An 18,578-nucleotide genomic window follows, 5' to 3' on the forward strand; every position below is an offset into this window, starting at 1 on the left:
TCACCAAGTCGCCACACAATTCTCATATGAAAAATAAATAAAGGCCATAAATAATTTTCTTGTCTCTGTGAGAAGACTCAACTGAAAAATAACAAGGAGCTTTCTGTTGAAGAATTGAGATTGGGGTCAAGGAGTGGTCAACAAACTTACTCTGTCAGACAAAGTAAAAACAAAATAAAGAAAACTCACTCAGGTCCTGTCAAACTAGTTTTGGTACATGCTTATTTCTGCATTCAAAACCACTTCTGCTGCTGCCTAAGACAATTTTGGCTGAACCAGAAGCACACATGGCACCCAGACAACATTTAAACATGATTTCAACAGTTTATCTGAACGGTTACAAAAGTAGGTGCTTCACAGGGCTGGTGGAAACATGACTTCACAGAAAAAAAATTGTTTGGAAATCTTAAAAACAATCCCAGTGAACCCCGGTGCATTCACATTGAATCATTTGATAAAGTGGACTCCATAAATACAAGGTTCAGTGGGTTGGAGCGTTGGGGATTTCCTGGCTAGGGTTCAAAGTTCTTAACTTGTTTGTTCTCATGGCAACAAGTGGAGAAATCCATTCCATGTTTGTGGAACAGGATTGCAAACATCAGGGTGGCCGACAATAAAAAGACCAGAATCTCCTCTGTTTATGCCCCCTTATAATACCTATTCTTATAGGGACACATACATCCTAATTGGTAAACAAATGTTCTACTGTTGATATTAGACACAATCAAATATGTTGGCATATTGTTTATTCTTTATCACTTAGAAAAATCTAGAGTGGAGGAAAAGAAAAGTAATTTAGAATAAAAAAGTACAAAGGGTGAAGTTATTTTCTTCCTCCTTTTACTTTATGCCTTTCTTTTCAGGCTGTTTTTCTCTTTCTTTACATCCACTCTGGATAACGAGATGGTGAATGATGAGCCGGAGGGAAAATACAAATAGCCCTCTTTCAAATAGGGGACAGAGTGTGAAACATCCGAGGGCCTCGTCAGCTCTCCCTCCCTCTTTTGGATCCCTCTCTCTGCACTGCACTCCCTCCCTCCAGCTCTGACCTCTTTATGCTCTTCTCTATCCCTGGCTCCATCTCTTCCTCTCCTTCATTGCAACCCATTTCCTATCTAAACCTTTCTCCCCTCATCTTTACAGTATGTTAGAGAGCTTCTCCAGACAGTCCTAACAGGGTAGGCTCACTCCCACCCGTCCCCCATCACCCTCCCTCAGCGCGGACACGACCACAGTTCATCCTGGGAGTCAGTCCTCCATCTCCAATACTCCTCTGTTGGGTTGCGACCCTTTCCCTCGGACCCCTGAACCGCACGCACCACCATTGATCTCTGTCAGAGAAACGTAGGAGTTGTCCACACGGCTGGGGTGGTGAGCCGCGGACCCCCGACATATCTTGATCAGGTGACCCACCAGGCTGGCCAACAGTAGAGAGGTCAACAGGCCAGTGACGATGAGCCAGCGCTGCCTGAGGAGAGAGATCAGGGGAGATGGGAAATGGAAAACAGCAGGTGCTAAGCATTGGAAGTGGTGTATTTGCGGCGTGTAGAGCGCTTGGAAAATGTACATATCCAATCCCACTTTTATTATCAGAAGAGGATTCATTGATATTTTCCCCAAAAAGGAACATTTGTAGGACGATGAGTGAAAATGGGAGGAGGAATTGAAGAGTGATAAGGGAGAGAAAAATGATCAATGAATAAACAAACTTCAACCTCCCACTCCAATTGTGGAGAAAAACCCTCCACAGAGCACTTGGCAGAAACCACAGCAACTCAAAACAATCCCTCACTGGCGTATGAAAGGTAAGGGGTTAATAAATGCATATGGCCCCTGCACTGTTTGTCCATTCAAATATTAGATCAAACATAGCAGTGGACACGATGTTCGTCACACCATCAAGGCATGACATTACATATGATTAAATGACTATGAATTTCTGTCAGAGCCAAGCTGTGAAAAATAGCAAGGTTGTGTTTTGCACAATGTTCATCTGCATTAATTTACAATAGGAGAGCGACGGAGGGATTCAAAGGAGGGAGCGTGGCTGTGCATGCGAGGAGGGCGGTTAGATTGATTTGTAGGTGGTTAACAGCAGGGAGGGGTTTCAGCTGATATGACCTTTGGCACTTACTCAGAGAGATAAGGCTTGGATTTGTGTATCTCCTCCTCTCTCCATGTTGCAAACATCTGATTTGCAAGACAATGGCCAGCTGTGGAAACTGTGTAAACAGCAATTACAGAAACCACTCTCCATGTCTAAAGTCTCATCCTCACACACCACTATGATGCTCACATTATCATACCAACTATAGATGGTCACTTCAGCTTCCTTGTTTGAATGCACTAGCTGTGACTCTCTCAGTTTAAATGGAAGACAGAGAAAATGACTAAAATGCAAATAGGATGTTTAAAAAAATTAAAAAAGCCATCAAAGTACAAATGCGACAATTTGTTATTCCTCAACACGGCCTCAAGCAAATACAAACCACTTTACTTTTTACACATCGTTGTGTTACAGCCTGAATTTAAAATGGATTACAGTTAGATGGTCACTGGCCTACACACACAATTTCAAAGTGAAATCATGCTTCTTGAAATTGTTACAAATTAAACATTAAAAGCTGAAATGTCTTGAGTCAATAAGTATTTGACCCCTGTGTTATGGCAAGCTTAAATAAGTTCAGTAGTAAACATTTGCTTAACAAGTCACATAAGTTGCATGGACTCAATCTGTGCAATAAGTGTTTAACAGGATTTTTAAATGACTACCTCAACACATACAGATAATTGGTCCCTCAGTTGAGCAGTGAATTTCAAAACAGATTCACCCACAAAGACCAGAGAGGTTTTCCAATGCCTCGCAAAGGGCACCTATTGGTAGGTACACATTTAAAAAAAAGAAGGTACACATCGAATATCCCGTTATCCCAAAAATAAGTGTTAAAACCTGTTGGGGATAGGGGGCAGTATTTGCACGGCCGGGTAAAAAAACGTACCCGATTTAATCTGGTTACTACTCCTGCCCAGTAACTAGAATATGCATATAATTAGTAGATTTGGATAGAAAACACTAAAGTTTCTAAAACTGTGTGAATGGTGTCTGAGTATAACAGAACTCATATGGCAGGCCAAAACCTGAGAAGATTCCATGCAGGAAGTGGAAATCTGATTTGTGGAATCATCTTCAACACTTTGCCTATGGAACAAACCGTGAGTTAGGATTCATTTAGCACTTCAAGGCTTCCACTAGATGTCAACAGTCTTTACAAAGTGGTTTGAGTGTTCTCCTGTAAAAACTGACCGAACGAGAGGCCTGGAAAGTTGGTCATAGGCGAATGGCCATGTCTACTATGACGCGCATGCGTGTGGGGACCCTTTCTTTCTGAAACGTTTTATAAGACAATGCAATCGTCCGCCTTGAATATTATTGAAGTTCTGATTGAAAAAGGCCCTAAAGACTTATGCTATACAACGTTTGACCGAACGTAAATATTTTTATTTTGCTCTTTCGTGGCGCCAAGTCCCGCGGGCTTCGGTACATTTTGAGTAGCCTACAGAACGCGCTAACAAGAAGGAGCTATTGGGACATAAATTATTAACTTTTTCGAACAAAACTACATTTGTTGTGGACCTGGAAGTGCCTTCTGATGAAGATAATCAAAGGTAAGGGAATATTTACAATAGTATATTTGATTTTAGATGACTCCAAGATGGCGCTAACATGTATCGCCTAGCCTATTTTTCTTAGCATAGCACCTCGTTTATTGCAAAGTGTGATTTCCCAGTAAAGTTATTTTGAAATCTGGCAATGCGGTTGCATTCACGAGATGTTAATGTATAATTCTTTGAATGACAATATTATAAATTTACCAATGTTTTTGAATAGTAATTTTGTAAATTGTAGCGCTGATTCACCGGCAGCATTTGAGGGAAAATACTCCTAGGAGTGTCATCTGATGAAGATTGTCAAAGGTTAGTGCATCATTTTAGCTGGTTTTCTGCTTTTGGTGACGCCCGTCTTTGCATTGACAAAACATTACACATAGCTATTTTCAATGTACTGTCCTAACATAATCTAACTTTATGCTTTCGCCGTAAAGCCTTTTTGAAATCGGACAACGTGGTTAGATTAAGGAGATGTTTATCTTTCAAAGGGTGTAAGATAGTTGATTGTTTGAGAAATTGAAATTATTAGATTTATTCTGTTTTGAATTTAGCGCGTTGTATCTTGTCAAGCAATCCCATTAACGGGATCCGAACAGGATGGGGTATCCCCAACAGGTTTTAAATCAACATTTATTTTATATTTGAGATTCTTCAAAATAGCCACCCTTTGCCTCGACAGCTTTGCACACTTGGCATTCTCTCAACCAGCTTCATGAGGTAGTGACCTGGAATGCATTTCAATTAACAGGTGTGCCTTGTTCATTTCATTTGTTGAATTTCTTTCCTTCTTAATGCATTTGAGCCAATCAGTTGTGTTGTGACAAGGGGGGTATACAGAAGATGGTATTTTACCAAATAGGGCCAAGTCCATATTATGGCAAGAACAGCTCAAATAAGTGAAGAGAAACGACAGTCCCATCATTACTTTAAGACATGAAGGTCAGTCAATACGGAACATTTCAAGTGCAGTCGCAAAAACCATCAAGCGCCATGACTGGCTCTCATGAGGACCGCCACAGGAATGGAAGACCCAGAGTTACCTCTGCTGCAGAGGATACATTCATTAGAGTTACCAGCCTCAGATTGCAGTCCAAATAAATGCGTCAGAGTTCAACTAACAGACATCAACATCAAGTGTTCAAAAGAGACTGTGTGAATCAGGCCTTCATGGTCAAATTGCTGCAAAGAAACCACTACTAAAGTACACCAATAAGAAGAGACTTGCTTGGGCCAAGAAACACGAGCAATGGACATTAGACTGGTGAAAATGTGTCCTTTGGTCTGGAGTCCAAATTGGAGATTTTAGGTTCCAACAGCCGTGTCTTTGTGAAACACGGTGTGGGTGAATGGATGATCTCCGCATGTGTATTTTACTGCCGTAAAGCATGGGAGGAGGAGTTATGGTGTGGGGGTGCTTTGCTGGTGACACTGTCAGTGATTTATTTAGAATTCAAGGCACACTTAACCAGCATGGCTACCACAGCAATATGCCAGCCCATCTGGTTTGGGCTTAATGGGACTATCATTGGTTTTTCAACAGGACAACACACCTCCAGGCGGTGTAAGGTTTATTTGACCAAGAAGGAGAGTGATTAGTGCTGCATCAGATGACCTGGCTCCCACAATCCCCCAACCAAGTTGAGATAGTTGGGATGAGTTGGACCGCAGAGTGAAGCAAACAAGTACTCAGCATACGTGGGAACCCCTTCAAGACTATTGGAAAAGCATTCCAGGTGAAGCTGGTTGAGAGAATGCCAAGAGTGTGCAAAGCTGTCAAGGCAAAGGGTGGCTATTTGAAGCATCTCAAATATATTTTGATTTGTGTGGCACTTTTGGTTACTACATGATTCCGTATGTGTTTTTTCATAGTTTTAATGTCTTCACTATAAAAATAAAGAAAACCCCTTGAATGAGTAGGCGTTCTGAAACTTTTGACCAGTAGAGTGAGATATATTTTTTCAATTTAACTAGGCAAGTCAGTTAAGAACAAATTCTTATTTACAATGACGGCCTACCCCGGCCAAACCAGTGGGCCAATTACGCGCCACCCTATTGGACTCCCAATCACGGCCGGATGTGATACACCCTTGATTCGAACCAGGGACTGTAGTGACACCTCTTGCACCGAGACGCAGTGTCTTAGACCGCAGCGCCACTCGGAAGATGAATTCTCCTTTCAACAGGACAATAACCTAAAACAAAATGGCAATTCTACACAGGAGTTGCTTATGAAGAAGACCGTGAATGTTCCTGAGGGGCTGACTTACAGTTTTTACTTAAATCTATGGCAAGACCTGAAAATTGTCATCTAGCAATGAACTGCCAATTTGACAGAGCTTGAAGAATTTTGAAATTAAAATGGCAAATGTTGTACAATCCAGGTGTGGAAAGTTTAGAGACTAAGATGCTTCTACAAAGTATTGACTCACAGGTGTGAATACTTATGTAAATGAAATATTTCTGTATTTAACAAACTTTTGCAAAAATGTCTAAAAACAAGTTCACTTTGCCATTATGGGGGATTGCGTGTAGATGGGTGACCCAAAAAACATATTAAATCCTGTTTGAAGTCAGGCTATAACAACAAAATATGGAATAAGTTAAGGGGTATGAATACTTTCTGAAGACACTGCATTTACATACTAGTGTAAACAAGGAACTTTGCAAACAAGCTATTAAGAAATTAAACTTGACATATACATATGTAGAGGACTGAGGATTTTTTAGGGTTACTCTAGTTTGTGACATACATCCCAACATGACCAGACTAAGCTCCCCACCTCTTTTAAAGGGGTCTAAATGTTTTAAACTCCTGCACGTGTGCTGTGAGTGGCAGCCAGGCAGTCAGTAGATGGTGAGGGCCAGTCAGCTCATCATCCTGATAAGGAGCACAGTGCTGGGCTACATTGAGACTGAAAGGGGCAATCAACCTTGGAGGACATGGGATGAAGGACTGCGGGAGGGGGTGAGTTATAACACACAAGAAAGAGGGAATGAGTCAGTGTAGTGTTGCATTGACATGTTCCAACCCCCACACATAAAAACACCACCAACATAGAACGAGAGTAAATAGCAGAGATAGTGTGATCCACTATCTCTGTGTGATGCAATGAGATAAACAAATGTGGTGTGCTGAGGAGTGAGATTCCAGTCTGCACGGGCCTGTCAGAGTTTAGGAGAGCTCATGAACACATCCCTGCTATGCCCTACATATGGACACAACCAGCAGAGTAAGGGAGGGGGAGACAAACAGCGAGTGATTCCAAACCTTCCATAACCAAGCCATCACCTACAGAGAAATAAAACATGGAGTCCCCTAAGCAAGCTGGTCCAACACAATCATACCCAACCACATGAGAACAAAAATCATTTCCAATGTGTCAAGTAATTAAAACTTTTTTTTTTTTTTATTTAAAAAAAGGGGGGGGAAAAGTGCAAACTAGAATGCTATTTGGCTCTAAACAGAGTACTACACAGTGGCAGAATACCTGACCACTGTGACTGACCCAAACTGAAGGAAAGCTTTGACTATGTGAGCATAGCCTTGCTACTGAGAAAGACCGCTGTAGACAGACCTGGCTCTCAAGAGAAGACAGGCTATGGGTACACTTTCCACAAAATGAGGTGGAAACTGAGCTGCACTTCCTAACCTCCTGCCAAATGTATGACCATAGAGACACAATTCCCTCAGATTACACAGACAAACCAAAAATGTGAAAACAAATCCAATTTTGATAAACTCTCAAATCTATTGGGTGAAATACCAGTGTGCCATCACAGCAGCAAGATGTGTGACCTGTTGCCACAAGGGCAACCAGTGAAGAACACCATTGTAAATACAACCCATATTTATTTTCCCTTTTGAACTTCACCAAATTTGCACATCGTTACAACTGTATATAGCCATATGACATTTGAGATGTCTATTCCTTTGGAAATTTTGAGTGTAATGTTGTGTTTATTTTTTACGAGCTATTTCACTTTCTTTGGCAATGTTAACATACGTTTCCCATGCCAATAAAGCCCTTTGAATTGAGAAAGCAAGGCCAACATGTAAGGAACAAGGAGGGAGGTAAAATGACAGACAGGAACAAAAGAGGGGAAGAGATGAAATGAGGTAATACATGGAAGGGAAATTAGTCTGGGTGTGCTGGGACAGTTGAGATCATCTCAGAGATAAACCTTCCTGAGTTGTACTATAATGAAAAAACATAACACTAGACACACAGGACAACTACATTGGTCGACCAAGACTAGACAAAGGTGGCCTAGAGTAAAAGTCAATTTATGTTTGATCCGAAAATGTGGTCGGAGACTCCGTATGGAGGGTGTGACGCAATTACGGCGCCTCCGGAGGCACGCAGAGGCCACGCACCTGACAAATGTAACAATGTGGAGGGCTCTGTATAGCTCCACATTAACATGATTGGTTGACGGTTGATGGGAGTGGTACATCCTGTCTAAGCACAAACTCACCGCGAAGTGGAAGTAGTATGAATGCCCCGACTTCTGCAGAGGCCGTATCACCGTAAATACTGCATGGCCAACGCAGACTTCAGATGCGCTTCTCTCCAGAATGCGCTCTTCCGCCAATTTGTGCACATTCATTGTTTCATAACTTCATTGTGTGAATTGTTTTGTTTGATTGTTAGTGTATATCAATTCCCCATTACATAGATCACCATTAGAACATTTGCCATTAATTCCTAATCTACAATGTTTGTTCAGCTACGGTAATTTCTGTTAATGCATTTAATATATTATTCCTTTTAGCGTTCTCATTGTCGGAGCGGACACATTGTTTGCAGAGCGCACAACCTATGCAACACTTGTGAGGAACAAGTTTTGATTCATTTCAACCCATTTATGAGTTTTGTCAATTCAATTTAGTCACTGTCTTTTGTTTGGAGCGCTCCTGTCAATGTTGAGTAAGGACGCGCACCTGATTACGCTTAGAAGTAGACCTATAGTCTACCTGGCCCGCGGACAACTTTAAGCATATAAAATGTGCCCATTTGGGGATCTGATAGTATTTCTGATTGGCTTAACCACTACTAATGAGCTGTGGAGCTTCTCAAAGTAATGTTTTCACCTCAAACAGCAAGCAAACAAAGTCTTCTTACATCCATTGAGATGCAGTTCCTCAATGTATTTGAAATCTTTCCAGCTCTCTCCCTTCTGAATACCACTCAGTGTGAATGGAAAAATGTCATGCTCTGATCCAGTGGAAACGTCATTGAACAGGCCTACCCAATTACTTCTCATCAGTGGGTCCTCGTCTCATTCTGGGTGCTGGTACTGTTAATATTTAGGTGCAGAAGCTCCACAATACTTTTGAGCTGATATTCTATAAGAGGAACATGAGCTCAAGCAGTTGGAAATTTGTGTTGGTACTCAGCTCCAGTTAGCACCATCCCAAGTCAAGCACTGCTTCTTATCACTTGCGCAAATAGCCTCGAGCTGTGTCTGTCCCGAGCTCACTAGAGCAGGAATCTGAGGGCCCAGAATATTTTATACAATGTTGCAAGTTTGCTAGAGCAAGCTTCAGACCAGACCCACATTAATACAATGTTTCAAGTTCACTGCAGACAGGCCATGCATAGCCAATATGATTTATAGGATATTTTCTACCAGCAGGCTGCAATGTTTTTATTTGTTGGCTTTATGTAGGCTATTTTTACATAGTTGACCAATGGCAATAGAAGTTACTTAAGGTTTGTATCATTTTAATTTAGATATCATTTTGATTAACCACATGACAATGATTGAGATATGAACACGTTATTATAAATGTGCATATGGAAACCACAACTGGCACACAGATCGGTAGATACGGTAAGATACATTGGCATTCCACATGAAAGGTTGCCGACTCCTCGTGTAGCCCATTACCGGCAACTTCAGGAGAGTAATGGCAGAATTTGAAAAAAGCCATCAGGAGAGGGATGGTTGGGTCAGGTTAAGGTTTTTTCTTCTGGTTATCTAGATCTCTGGCTCCCTCAAGAGTCATTTGTGTCTTATTTAATCAAAAAGTGAGCTTAAAGTGTCAGACAAGCTCAATACATACAGTTGATTTGATCAAAATACATAGGATGTGTCTATATGGAAAAATATGTTTAAAAATGTCGAACCAATCGATTGGTCGAAAGAACAGACGACTTCGGTCAAACAATATTTTTGTTGTTGTGGAGAGCCATAGACTACATACAGCCAACTGAAACATATCCTGAAAGTCTGTACCATGTAATGATGGGGAAGCAATAAAACAGACAACTCATATTTGGGAGAAAACCTATGCTACCAGGCTTTGAATGTGGTCCAGATACTGTACAAGACATTTTACAGGATGACAACTATGAAACTATTAGTACTCATTAGAGACTGAGGTGCAGACATCATGAAGAGGCTTGTAACCTCTTTATGCAGTATGTTGTGATCCGTTTAGTTACTGCAACTACTAGTGCTCTGAGCAGGCGGGGGAGTTACAGGTGGTTCCATACCTCTGTATGCTCTGGTTCTTCTCTCCCTGGAACAGGGCGTTGCAGCTTCCTGTGACCGGGTCACATGTCCTGGCACTGGCACTCCTTCCCACAGTCCAGCCCGTACAAACCCAGGGGACAATGAGGGGAATACAGGAAGGGATGTAAGAGACACCAAGGAAACAGAATGAGATGTCACTGGAAAATACAATAAAGCTTTAAAGTTAAGAAACTTCCTTCCAGAAAACCACTGCTCTAGCGTGCAACATCAGGAGTTAGTACCAATGTTTTGGTTTCCTAGACCTTCTTAGGGATTTGAAGATACTGTTCACAATATGTAATTGTCACATACAAGCTAGTCCATAATACATGGAAACTACAGCATTGCTGTACATGAAGAGTGAAAAGGCTCTGACAGACAATACGACTTCAACAATAGCTTCATTTAATCTCCAAAGCAAAAGGTATTCAGTCCAGGATTTGGGCATCAGATGACCAAGGAAGTGATGTAACGAAGGCTTAGCATATTAGGGCTAATGCGTTCCAGCTGTTCATTCAGAGATTTGGAGCGAGACTATTGGCAGAACTTGTACAGAGAGGGAATGTTCTAGCCAGACCACTGGGAAAGCTTTGGTTGATCACTGTCATCCTTGTGAGACTGGGAATAAGGCATAACATTGGAAGTGCTCCAAGGTGCTATTATTGAAACAGGTGAGGGAATGTCGGGGAATGGGAAAGAGAAATTAGAGATTGAGAGGGGATTACGAATTTGCTTTGGAGGATCGTAAAAGGTTGTTAGGTGTACACCAATCAAGCAGGGTTACACACTTATCCTGCCACACTACTAGCAGTACACACACCCATGTATAAACACACCTTGTTCACAGGAGTCGCCATGGAAACCAATGGGGCAGCTGCAGCCACCGTGAACAGGGTCACACGAGCCCCCGTTAGCACAGGTGCATGTCTGGTTGCAGCCGTCACCATAGAAACCCAAATCACACACTTAGAGAGAGATAACTTATTTTAAGACACTAGTAAGCTGTTATCAGTGGACGGTCAGATACTGTAGATTTTGGAGGGAGTATTACAGGATATGAGGACATGACCTCACTGTATACAGTGTTTAGTTAGGATACAGGTTTGGTCAGGAAAGTAAGGAGTGTATTATAGGACCATGGGGTTGGGAGAGGGTGCAGTGAGTGAAAGAAAATGTGAGGGCTAGGAGGTGTTAAAGTACTGCCCTGGAATGTGGAAGTTATAACTACCAACCCTAATTGCCAAAGCTCGACAGAGCACATTCTTCACAAATCATAGGGTCCTGGGGACAAGCAACATGTTTCACACCAGGAGAAATTACAGACTTGTTGTGTAAACAAACCAAGCCAGTGAGAGAGAGAGAGAAAGGCTGATTACCTTGGCTGCAGTTCTCCCCTCTCCACCCAGCATCACACACACAGCCATCTGCACCAGGAGAGAGATGAGAAAGAACAGATAAAGAAAGAGGCAAGAAGAGGTGTTTCATTGTGACCTCAGAGCTTGTTCAGAACTCAAGAGAGAACAACTGTACCCACTCCTCACTCACCCTGTGTACAGACACCGTGGGCACCGCAGGCGGCGGTTGGCTGTGACGCCAATCTCACTCCAGCCCTCCTGGCATTGGCAGTGCCCATCGATGCACGTCCGTACCCGCTACAGTCCTCAGGCTGGCACTGGTGGACACACGACGGTGGAGACCCGCCGAGGGCAGCGCCACATGGGGACTGAGACACTGAAGGAGGGAATAGATAGACGAGATGGGGAGCGTGGAGACAAAGAAAGCAGGTGAGAGAATGAATATCATGAATAGAATTTGCAGTGTGTCAAACAGCAACAACATTTGACTAAAATAAAAGCCACTACATAAACCTTGTAATGTTATTGCAATGAACATGTGACATAAGCTTTCTGTTTGGCTTACCAGTGGTCCGAGGGGTAGCTGGCCAATGAGCCGTTTGCCACGTAAGTGGAGGAACCACCCCCATCCAGGTTGATGGCATTGACCCCCTGACCTTTCAGAAAATCTGCCACCTCCCAAAGATTCATGCTAGAGAGAGGAGAGAACAGTTGGTACAACACAGTACAGTACCATAAGGCCATATAGGAGAAAGGTGCATGCATTTAATGCAAAACAAATCCATAAGGATTTCTGAAGCAACGTCGATTGTGTGGAAAAATAAGGTCAATTCATTGGAGAAGGTCAGTGGTTGGTCTGATATGCACCGAGAGACTGTGCTGACTAGATACAATTTATTGACTTTATATGGCCTGATATTGAGTGGAGAGGCCATGGACATGAACAGACATGTCCCCGTGTGGTCTTTTCAAAGCCATTTCTTTAACAAACTCATGAATCTCTAGGTCAATGTCATTTGTTCATTGCACCGGTGCAGAGAAAGCCAGATCAATAGAATTGATCAGAGCCTTATTACTTAGCCCCATCTCCTTTCATATGCCTAAATGGCCCAACTTCTGCCTCCTATCAAACCTGCATTGTCCAACCTGCATTGTTTCACTTTGACCACCCATTTTCTCTCCCTCCCACTGTACTCCCTTTGTTTCCCACAATAGTCTTTCCACTTCTTCTCCCTCAACCAGTTATTATTATTTTCCACCCTTTTTATCTTTTTTCTCCCCCCCCCTCTATCTCCTCATCTCTTTCCATTTTTACCCTCTGCAGTCCGTCTATGTGGAACAGGATCAGTTTCCCCTCATCGTGACCAACCGCTGTCCTGGCCGACACCACATCCACAAAATGGCGGAATGTCCCTGCGGAATCAAATGCATGAAAACGTAATTGAAGCATACTGGCTGAATTTGATAGAATACATCATTGTTGTTTTTACTTAGCCAGAACGGGCAAACAGTGTTTCACCACACGCATTTGTGAATGTTGCCTTATGCAATTTCTCTTCATATTTCTAAATGTATTTTTTATTGAGTATTATGACAACTCTGTTTTAAATGGCAATGTTATATGAGTGATGTGAATCCAAAAACAGATTCCTACATCAAGTCTAGGACAAAGTTACCGCTAAGTGCTGACATAAGGCCAGTCCTGCTTTTTACTTCCCAATCTAATGGTTGAGCAAGCCGATGCTAGATCTGCACTTAATGGGAGACTTTACTTAAAGTAATATTAAAAGATGTCAATACTAACTATACATCTCTAGCATTTTAGTAAGTATGGCTAAGTTGAAGACATCCTCAGTATCCTGCAGTAGTGACCTGTCACACTCAGTCTCTATGCTCTGGTTAATGTAGACCTGGCTGTCTCGGAGCAGCCACACCATCCCACTGACCAACTGCACAAAGGGCTTGGCCTCATCCAGCATGTCCTCAGAGAGATAACGTGAGAGAAAAAAAAGTAGAGAAACAGGGATGTAGAGAGGGAAATTCAGGGACAAATATTAGGAAAAAGTAAATAACAATCAGTCCTATCTCAAGAAAGGAATAACCAACTGTGGAACAATGTGCTCATGAGAGCACATACTTCGATACTCATGTTAAAAAGGGTACATTCTGCAATCTAGTGAGATAAGCTTTTGGCTGCCTCAGACATGTTTTAAGTGCATCCTAAATCTCTGTACACATCAGTATTTTCACCTGGCTAGCTTTGTTGGCTTCAACAAGAAATGTTTGTACTTCAGTTTGTGACAGTTAAATATCTTAGTGTTGACAGCCCTCAGGCTCTGGTCTTTGAAAAATCTATAGGGGGGAATGAGATGTGGGGGCACATTGGACACATTGAATGCTTTGGTGAGTCTGCCCATACAATATTACATCAGGCACGCCACAACAACCAAGCAGCCGTCTGTTCCAGGTGGCTGGTTTTATTGGTTTAGGGACCAGTGCTTTTTTCACTGCTCTTATTTTTCCCATCAAACATGCATGAACGTAAACACCCTTATCTGGGAAACAGGAACATTCCAAGGTAGAGCCATTACTCTACACGGAATGATTGACAGGTCAACACAACACTTCCCCAGGGAACAGGGAGTACCGTTCTAATCTAAATTGGTTATGTTCCAAAGTAGACGTCATATTACGCGATAGGGTTATTGTGGCGTGTGCGTTTGTTGTTTTCATTGGGTGGCTTCATTTGGGCATCGAGGTTTGGCTAGTGCAAGTTCATTAAAGTTTCATACGGAGAAACAAAGAAGCATTGCTGTTATGGAGATAAGACTTGCGTTAATTTAGAATGAGTAATAATCTTAGAATGTAATAATGGCCTTTGTGTTTGAGCAAATAAACATAAGAACTTCATATTTTATGACAACAGGATCAGTGTTCCACAACCTCAACTACAAGCCTTGACAGCATTTGTCTAGAAAGTCATGAAGTGCAAATTTATGTTAGAAATTATACACATTACAACCACAAATGGAGCTCAAATTGAGTACAGAGAGAGATTGAGAAGGAAATGTTACGAGACCGGCAGCTCTTACCAAAAAAACAGTGTACCGTCCCTCCTGATGCCAAACTGGGCATTCTGCACCCCTCCGCTGTCCCTCACTTGCATCCTGTCACTGACTACATTCCCCAAACACTCCCCAGTCCTAGTAGCAAAGAACCTTCCATTCTGGGCATAGAGACACCTGCCGGCTCTAGCCGTTTCCTCCACCGCCTCCCGCTGGTTCATCCCACACCCCCCGACCCTCCAGGCTCCAGCACAGACACCGTCCTCAGTGGGTCGTGGACCACTATAATGTGACCTGTGGCAGGGAGGAAATAATACACACATATACACACACAATAATTAAACAGAATTTCACTTGACAAAAGCCTAATATTGTAAGGGTATGGTGTTTAAAACTGTTGAACAGCTATGGAAACCAAAAAAAATACCACATTTTGCCATTAAGAATTAAAATGAGGCAATTTTAGGGGTATTTTCAAAATTGATATTCCCTCCACTGACCTGTGACCCATCGGGTTGTGCCAGGGACGTCAGAGACGAAGACTTTGGACTCAGCCACAGGCACCCCAGTGTGGTTGCTGGCGGGCCAGGTCTGGTGGGTGACGTTGCCATGGCCAACGGGCTGGCAGTCTCAGACATGACGGTGGGAGTGTGAGGGTCCATGGCTATGGCCGTAGGGGTACAGAGATAGGTCATCGTCCAATGAGGGACTGGAGAACAAATACCCAGTTTCAACTTTATTTACTCATGATACACTTATCCTGAGCCCTGAATTCATATTGCATTAAACTTTAAGCAAAATATACAAACTGCATTCAAAGAAATCTGCAGCAAAACTTTTAGAACTTTTTTCTTTCAAGTAAAAGCACCTGTCACACATTTGAGTTATGTCCAAAAACACTTTAATCTCACAAACAATTGACTTATTATCAGTGGGTCAATGTGTCCATAGATTAGCAGTCATGTGAAGAAAAAAATAAGAAAAAGCCTTGGGCCACTTCAGACCAAGTTGTTTGCTATCCAGGATCCTTGGTAAGTCTCAACTCTTATGTCACCCCATTGAATTTGAAATGGTTAAGATAAGGGTTAATAAAAAGACACACTATGCAGAAATCGCACCTGATTTCAGTTTAAGTAATAAAACAAGCAAGTATAGTGTAGAGAATCGTTGTACCATTTAAACCGCTGTGAAATATATTTTCAGTAACCAAATATATTGTATTTTTAGCCGTTTGAAGCTTGGTGTACAAAACTGAAAGTAAAAGACGTAGAAATTAAAAAAAAAACAAAAACGGAAAGGATATAAATACGGCACATAGACCACATCTCCTGCTTTGTAGACTTGCTTTTCAATGAGAATGGGTCTTCTATGCCATTAGACAACATATGGCAGCATATGCTACTTGATGAGATGAGAAACGCTGGAGAGGTTGTAGTAACAAAGTAAAGACAGGGTCTGTAAAACCAGACAAACTTGAGTTGAGAATTGATTACTAGGATTTGATTTACATTATTTGAGATACAAGCACAGAACTATCCAACACTGCTCTCTAGTGTTGATGAAATGCAACTGCCGGAACCTTCAAGATGAGTTCAAATGCAGAGGAGAAACATCTCTGCCTCAATGAAATTACATGTGTACTTTAGATTTGTACTTTAGATAGAATAGGGGATGAGTTATTTCATGCATAAAAATGCTCATATTTCACATAGCAATGATAAGTACAATGTACAGTTGAAGTTGGAAGTTTACATACACCTTAGCCAAATACATTTAAACTCAGTTTCACAATTCCTGACATTTAATCCAAGTAAAAATTCCCTGTCTTAGGTCAGTTAGGATCACCACTTTATTTTAAGAATGTGAAATGTCAGAATAACAGTAGGGAGAATGATTTATTTCAGCTTTTATTTCTTTCACCACATTCCCAGTGGGTCAGAAGTTTACATACACTCAATTAGTATTTGGTAGCATTGCCATTAAATTGTTTTACTTGGGTCAAACGTTTTGGGTAGCCTTCCACAAGCTTCCCACAATAAGTTGGGTGAATTTTGGCCCATTCCTCTTGACAGAGCTGGTGTAACTGAGTCAGGTTTGTAGGCCTCCTTGCTCGTACACGCTTTTACAGTTCTGCCCACAAATTTTCTATAGGATTGAGGTCAGGGCTTTGTGATGGCCATTCCAATACCTTGACTTTGTTGTCCTTAAGCCATTTTGCCACAACTTTGGAAGTATGCTTGGGGTCATTGTTCATTTGGAAGGCCCATTTGGGACAAAGCTTTCACTTCCTGACTGATGTCTTGAGATGCTGCTTCAATATATCCACATACCTTTCCTACCTCATGATGCCATCTACTTTGTGAAGTGCACCAGTCCCTCCTGCAGCAAAACATCCCCACACCATGATTCTGCCACCCCCGTGCTTCACGGTTGGGATGGTGTTCTTTGGCTTGCAAGCCTCCCCCTTTTTCCTCCAAACATAATGATGGTCATTATGGCCAAACAGTTCTATTTTTGTTTCATCAGACCAGAGGACATTTCTCCAAAAAGTACAATCTTTGTTCCCATGTAAAGTTTTTTTTTTATGGCTTCCTCCTTGCTGAGCGGCCTTTCAGGTTATGTCGATATAGGACTCATTTTACTGTGGATATAGATACTTTTGTACCCGTTTCCTCCAGCATCTTCACAAGGTCCGTTGCTGTTGTTCTGGGATTGATTTGCACTTTTGCACCAAAGTAAATTCACCTTTAGGAGACAGAACGCATCTCCTTCCTGAACGGTATGACGGCTGCATGGTCCCATGATGTTTATACTTGCCTACTATTGTTTGTAGAGATGAATGTGGTACCTTCAGGCATTTGGAAATTGCTCCCAAGGATGAACTAGACTTGTGGAGGTCTACAAAAATCAGAAATCAGGTTGATTTCTTCTCATTTTCCCATGATGCCATACAAAGAGGCACTGAGTTTGAAGGTAGGCCTTAAAATACATCCACAGGTACACCTCCAATTGACTCAAATGATGTCAATTAGCCTATCAGAAGCTTCTAAAGCCATGACATCATTTTCTGGAATATTCCAAGCTGTTTAATGGCAAAGTCAACTTAGTGTATGTAAACTTCTGACCCACTGGAATTGTGATAGTGAATTGTAAGTTCAATAATCTGTCTGTGAACAATTGTTGGTTAAATTACTTGTGTCATGCACAAAGTAGACGTCCTAACCGACTTACCAAAACTAGTGTGTACACAAGAAATTTGTGGAGTGGTTGAAGAACGAGTTTTAATGACTCCAACCTAAGTGTATGTAAACTTTAACTGTATATGTTCATTTAAGATAGCGTCACTGCAAGCTGAGGACTTAAGTGTACTAAAGACTTCACTTGACTGAACATGTTTGCGTTAAATAGCCTATTCACACAGCCTAGTATAGTCACACAGGGACAACATACCGTTCTCTGTTGTCAGAGACAAGAATGACTTCTCTTTACTGCTGCCCCTGCACTAGATAAACATAAATCAAGCAAATGCCTGGCTTTAACTGATCAAATTATTAATGCGTTTGTTTATTCATTCCCAAAAGCTGGCAGAACATAGGCAGGGAATACTCATTTACCCTGATGCCATGCTCTACCAGCTGAACTACACGGGACTACCACGTCAGATGAGTGCGGTGTCCTCCTCACAGGCTGTTCTAACAAGATTCCTGTCTGCCTCCTTGAGACAGCAGCACAAGCGATCTAGCTAGCGCTTGTTAACTTCTGAGTCTGATTGTGAAAGTTTTGCTACCGAGCTAGAAACGACGGCCCTTACCCAATATTGTTGCACTCCGACAGCGTAATACCAAGCCATATTAGGACCAATGCAAAGTGACAATTAACTGGAAATGTTGCCATATGATAGCATCGACATTGAAAGTGTGCCACAGCCTCACTCTACTTTTAAGCTCCCATAATCATCGCGAGGGAAGTC

At 41.9% G+C, this 18,578-nt stretch overlaps 1 pseudogene; it reads right to left on the minus strand.

Moving 5' to 3' along the window:
• Nucleotides 1–205: 205 nt before the first annotated feature.
• The window catches only part of LOC115176649 (N-acetylglucosamine-1-phosphodiester alpha-N-acetylglucosaminidase-like), a 34,755-nt pseudogene continuing 16,382 nt past the window's right edge, over nt 206–18,578 (minus strand).

Source organism: Salmo trutta, chromosome 37 (assembly GCF_901001165.1).
Source record: "Salmo trutta chromosome 37, fSalTru1.1, whole genome shotgun sequence".
In the NCBI taxonomy this organism is placed as follows: Eukaryota; Metazoa; Chordata; class Actinopteri; order Salmoniformes; family Salmonidae; genus Salmo; species Salmo trutta.